The sequence below is a fragment of the Leptonychotes weddellii genome, chromosome 3 (genome assembly GCF_054177405.1).
Source record: "Leptonychotes weddellii isolate Sample4059 chromosome 3, ASM5417740v2, whole genome shotgun sequence".
Lineage (NCBI taxonomy): Eukaryota > Metazoa > Chordata > Mammalia > Carnivora > Phocidae > Leptonychotes > Leptonychotes weddellii.
The window spans coordinates 121,368,023-121,374,365 of record NC_138371.1 but is presented as its reverse complement, the minus strand read 5'-3'; positions in this window follow the sequence as shown (position 1 = coordinate 121,374,365).

The window sequence follows — 6,343 nt, the reverse complement described above, 5'->3', positions numbered from 1 at the left end:
ATATTGTAACAGGTTGGCAAATAATAAGACAGGAAATGTTTAAACTACTGTTAGGGGATGCCTGGGTGGCTCAGTTGGTTAAGCATCTGTCTTCGGCTCAGGTCATGATCCCAGGGTGCTGGGATTGAGTCCCGCATTGGGCTCCTTGCTCAGCGGGGAGCCTGCTTCTCCCTCTGTCTGCTGCTTCCCCTGCTTGTGCTGTCACTCACTCTTTCTCAAATAAATCTTTAAAATAAATTAATGTTAATATGTTCTCAGTCATTCATACTTGCACAAAACTGCTTTGACTTGAGAAATAAAATATTCTTTTTAATGTGTTAATAGAAATATATTACCCATGGAAACATAATATATATGACATTCATTCATTCACTCAGTAAATATTTATTGACATCTACTGTGTGCCAAATACTATTTTAGACATCAGATATACTGCAAGGAACAAACAATGCCTTCCTTTCTAGAGTTTTTTCACAAAAACAATTCATAACATTGACAATGGGTTTAATCAGAATAACAAGTATTATTATTAGTTTCTCAAAAGTTATGAGTTCACAATGCAGAGGTTTTTAGAAGGAGATAGAATATTCCAATTTAAAAAATATATTATTCATTAGGGAAAGTGTACTTTCAGAGTAGATTGAGTTTCTTATTTTAGTAAATATTTTAGAGATTATTGCATCTGGAGACACATCTGTCAAGATCATCTCAGTAAGCCTTTTGTGTTTACTCTAAAATAGTGGGACACTGTCACTGGGATATCAAGATATGCAAAAAATAAAGTCTTGTTTTAGAAAGGGGGGCAGGCAAATGTAGTTTGAAGAAAACAGGGATATATTAGATGCACCACAGGCAAATTAAAAACTCTTGCCTGCTTTAGAAAAAAAAAAAAAACTTTAACATTTTCATACGGGTATCACTTAACTCTTAACTTCTTGACTGAAGTGATTTGTCAGTGTTATTTTAAATTATAAGAAAATAATGCCAGAAGCTTGTCTTGGGCAAACCACTCTGAAAACCTTCTATCAAATCATATGCACCTATCAATCCATCTCATATATAAATATGAATCATCACAACGATACATTAAAGTCTGTCAATCCTTAACAGGACCATTAGTAGTTGGGTCTCCCCTAGTCTCCCACTTCTGTTATGTTTATTTTAGCTTTTCTCCATCCCCCACAGTTTCATTTGGATAAGGCACTAAATAGCTTATTTTGAACCTCAATAATTTACCTTATAAGTGACTGGAAGTTGTCCCTAAAAAGATTTTCTAAAAAGGAGATCTAATGTTGAAATTTACTCTTGAATTTAATATATAAGTCATAATTACAAAGAGTTCTTAGGTAATGGTAAAGTTGGAATTAATTTGGGCTGCTTTCAAAATATATCTGAAATCAGGATCCCAAAATAACAAAAATGGTCAAAGGAAAGCAGCTAGAGAAATAATATATGGTTTAGGGAATCATAAGCTATTTCAAATTTATCTTCTATACTGCTAACATCTGATAAACTTCAGTTTTGCTTTATACGTTTTTGTATTGGTTCTCTATCACAAATAATAGAAATGGTCACATCACCAGAAACCTTGCTGGGATAACAAAAGACTTGCTTAGAGCACTCTAAATCTCCCATATTCTACTGTTATTTTTCCTCTGTGCTGGGGAAGTTGACTCCTTACCAGCAAGTTTAGCAATGCAGAAGAGCCACTATGAGGGAATTTTTAAAAATAAATTTAGGAAATTTTATTACTTTCCTGGCGCCAAAGAACCCATGGAAGAGAATAATGTGACATCAAACTTAGTGTTTCAAACAAAGTTCAAGAAATAGAGTTGACATGAAAATATATTACTAAAAATACTCAGATTTCTAGAATACCAATGACCTAGTAAAAGCCATAATTAACTCACTAGCTTTGCCACAGAACTACACTTCAAGAATTATTAGGCCTTCTATCAGACCTATTAGAGGTGAAAATTTCTGTAAAACTTTCACCAAAAAACTCATTATGTCATAAATATTAAGCTTAGGAAATGCCTTAATATTTACCTAAACTATGAGATAGATCCAACCACAAAAATCTTTTAATGGCTAAAAAGCTAACACCTTACATAGTAAATGGGAAATAAGTATTAAGCATGGCACAGAATAAAAGGGCAACAACACACAGCAAAATAAATAGGACTTTGCTCCCTGAACTAAAATGTGCCTAAGATTTGTCTAATTACACAGAAATTTTAGATAGGCAGCATTCTGCACCTTCACATTTCATACCAATACCTCAAATCCAGAAATTATTATTTTTTTAAGATTTTATTTATTTATTTGAGAAAGAGAGCACAAACAGGGGGAATGGCAGAGGGAGAGGGAGAAGCAGGCTCCCTGCTTAGCAGGGAGCCCTAAGCAGGGCTAGATCCCAGGACCCTGAGATCATTACCTGAGCAGAAGGCAGACACTTAAGTGACTGAGCCACCCAGGCCCCCCCCAGAAATCATTATTTTAAAGTGGCTTTTTACTCTATCAGTTGAGTAAAACACACCCCAAACCAAGTGTTTCTATTTCACTTCACTCTCCATTATTTCACACTCCAGTAAGAATCTGAATTTTTTTGGGTTCCCAAGTTGGAAGCCAAATAGGAGAAGTTTGTCTTACTCTTCTTGTAGTAAGACACCCCAAGAAAGTCTGGCTGCAATGTCTGAGCTTCTATGAGTTCTTTTAAGATGAGGACTGGGATTGTGCTTTATACTGATCTGTATACTCCCCCCAAAGCGCTGGACATCTAATGGTCTCAACTGAACTGAACTGAACAATTTGGAACACTGTAGTCTCAGTGAATAGGCACTTGGAAAAACAAGTATTATAGTAGATTCAAAGATGGATGACACTTTATGTAAAGAGTCTGAAGGAACTGATTCAAGCTAAAGACTCTTACAGAAAAAAATCCCATGGGATTTTTCTATTAGAAGTTTACTTGGGTAGGACGCGTGGGTGGCTCAGTAGGTTAAGCGTCTGCGTTCAACTCAGGTCATGATCTCAGGGTCCTGGGATCAAGCCCCGTGTCCAGGTTCCCTGCTCAGTGGGGAGTCTGCTTCTCCCTCTTCCTCTGCCCCTAACCCCACTTTTTTTTTTTTTTAAAGATTTTATTTATTTATTCATGAGAGACACAGAGAGAGAGAGAGGCAGAGGGAGAAGCAGGCTCCCAAGGAGCAGGGAGCCCGATGCGGGATTCGATCCCAGGACCCTGGGATCATGACCTGAGCCGAAGGCAGAGGCTTAACCATCTGAGCCACCCAGGTGCCCCCTAGCCCCACTTTTGCTCGTGCGCTCTCTCTCAAATAAATAAATAAAATCTTAAAAAAATCTTATTTTGTATGCTATTACTTGGGTAATAGCATACAAAATAAGATGAAAATATAGATGTATATAGGAATACTAACTAGTTGAAAGTTACACAAAATTACATATTTAATCAGAGTAAAACAGTCCAGACAAAATTGGAATTTACATTATTTGTTAATAAAAATGCAATGCTACAAGAATGCTTAGTAATTAAAGAAATGTTAAGGGAATACAAGTTCAGAATGAATGTTATATGACCATAATTGATATTAAATCTTGACTTACCTCCATAATTTAGGAGTCTTAAAAAGATAGAAGTCATCAGACCAGGCATATAAGTCAGATGAAACTAGGAAAGAAATAGAGAAAAAAATGTTCCCAGTTCTGGATAACCTGATTTGAAGTCCTAGGTTTACTGAACTTGGATTAATCAAATGATTCAAGGATTGAGGTGAAATGGTCTAAAAGATGCTGGTATATCCAGAAGACATATTACTGAGTTTTTTAAATGCTATTTTGGAAGCATAGATTAACATTTTAGGTTTCCTTACATATCATTAAAATGGAATATATATTAAAAAAATCAATTCAAGATGTAGAATAATGTGGAATTTCTGTCTCATGAAGGTGGCTATTTTTCACAGCAAGTAGTAACTAGGTAAACAGAGCAAGATACTTTGACATTCTAAATAGAAATCCTACAACACAGGTTTAGCTCCTAGAAAAACAAAATATTTGCTTTCAATTAAATTTTTCCCCCTTTGGCCACTTTTAAATTCCTGGCTACAATTTACTGAATCCCTGTTTGATTTGTTCTGGCTAACACTTTTTTTCAGAAGCAAACCTGATTTAGAGTGAGAAGAAGTAAGTCACAGGCCTCTTAGATAGAAACTTCATTTCTGCTTAACTGTGTTTCTCCATCAAAAACAAGTATTCATATAAGGAATCTCAATTATCTAAACCTATTTTTGGCCATCTTCTAGAATTTCTTGTTATTATCTCTTTTGAAATGCCACAACTGCACATTTGGAAAACTTGTCTTCCTGGTTTTCAAATTTCTGTTTATTATTATAGCTCTTCAGCCAGAATGCCAGGTCTTTGTGCTGTACTGTTTCTTGAAACTGGAGACCAGCACATTTCCCACAATTCAATTACCTGCCTTTCCATTTGAGAAATTAAAGCCATGTCAATTTTATAAAGTTTTAACTGACTGAATCATTTGAACTTTAAGTTCTCAATTTCATTCCCTCAATCAAATACTGGGAAAGATCTCTGTTTTATTAATAGACGTGAAGGTAAGTTCAAGAATATTAACACACATTAGTCATTGATGCTCATAACTAATGTAAGTGTAGGGATTTTCTTACAGGCATAAGCTTGGGATATCACAGTCTAAGGAAAAAAGTTGATTTTTGGAAATGTTTATTTAAGATTACATACCTAATCAAACAATTTATTTATGTAAATTTGTGTGTTACGTATTTCTTTTTAAAAGAAAGGGATTGGGGTGCCTGGGTAGCTCAGTCAGTAAAGCGTTGGACTCTTGATTTCAACTCAGGTCATGATCTCAGGGTTTTGAGATCAAGCCCTCAATGGGGCTCATGCTCAGCAGGAAGTCTTCTTGAGATTCTCTCCCTCTGTCCCTCCCCCCTGCCTGCATACTCGCACACCCATGTGCGTGCTCTCTAATAAATCTTTTTTTTTTTTTTTAAGATTTTATTTATTTATTTGTCATAGAGAGAGAGCACAAGCAGGGGGAGTGGCAGGCAGAGGGAGAAACAAGCTTCTTGTTGATCAGGAAGCCCGACGTGGGGCTCGATCCCAGGACCGTGGGATCATGACCTGAGCTGAAGGCAGATGGCTTAACTGACTGAGCCACCCAGGCGCCTCTAATAAATAAATCTTAAAAAATAAATAAATAAATAAAAGAAAGGGATCTATTGTCCTTAACAGTTTCAGTTCGCTTGTCTACTCTTATCAGCTTTATGAGGATAACTGACAAATTTACCTTTTCAGCCTGACTTTTTCATAGAATTCCCCTTCTGTATACTCAGTGATCTTTAATTAAAGGATTTCAAATGGAATGCCTAGATATTATCTTAAATTCAATGTTACCAAAACGGGACACAACATCTTTCCTTCTCACATTCACTTCTCTTAACTGTCCTCTTTCAGTGATACTGCCATTGTCTTCCAGTATAGAAAACGTAATTTTTTTTTTAAATGTTTTATTTATTTATTCATGAAAGTCAGAGAGAGAGAGAGAGGCAGAGGCAGAGGGAGAAGCAGGCTCCCCGCTGAGCCGGGAGCCCGATGTGGGACTCGATCCCAGGACCCCGGGATCATGACCTGAGCGGAAAGCAGACGCCCAACCATCTGAGCCACCCAGGCGCCCCTAGAAAACGTAATTTTTGACACCATCCTTTTATCCAACTCATCATGGTGTTCTACAATTTTTTTTTGAAATATCTTAAATTTATTATCTCATCTCCATTCTCAATGCTATTATTCTGTTCAGGTTTTCTTTACTCCTAGATTACTGTAACAGTCACATGCCCAGTTTCTTTGCCACCAGAGTTTATATCTTAGAATCCTTCTCTATATAGTATATAGTATTGCTATATTTAATTTCCAAAAATTCCATTACTTTGTCAACTTCCATTATTTTGTTGGAAGAGGCCCTAATGTCTCCCTATTCCATGCTATTTTAAGATTAAAGTTCTCTAATTTGTTTTCCAGGCAAAGGCCCAATTACTTAGTTTTAACCCAGTTATTCAAATTCATGTAACCTTTGCCTCAGGTCTCAAGGTAAAGGTCCCAAGTTTACTTTTCAGGGAATATTGCACTTTCTTTTGCCTTAAATTCTTATCAACAAACTAGGAAAGTCCACTATTTAACAGTTCAGTACATCTTAATTTTCAGCATACAGGCCACAAATTATAAAATGAAGACTTTTTTTAATTGAATCAGCAGGAACAACGGTCCAATTCCCCTGTACTTCCCC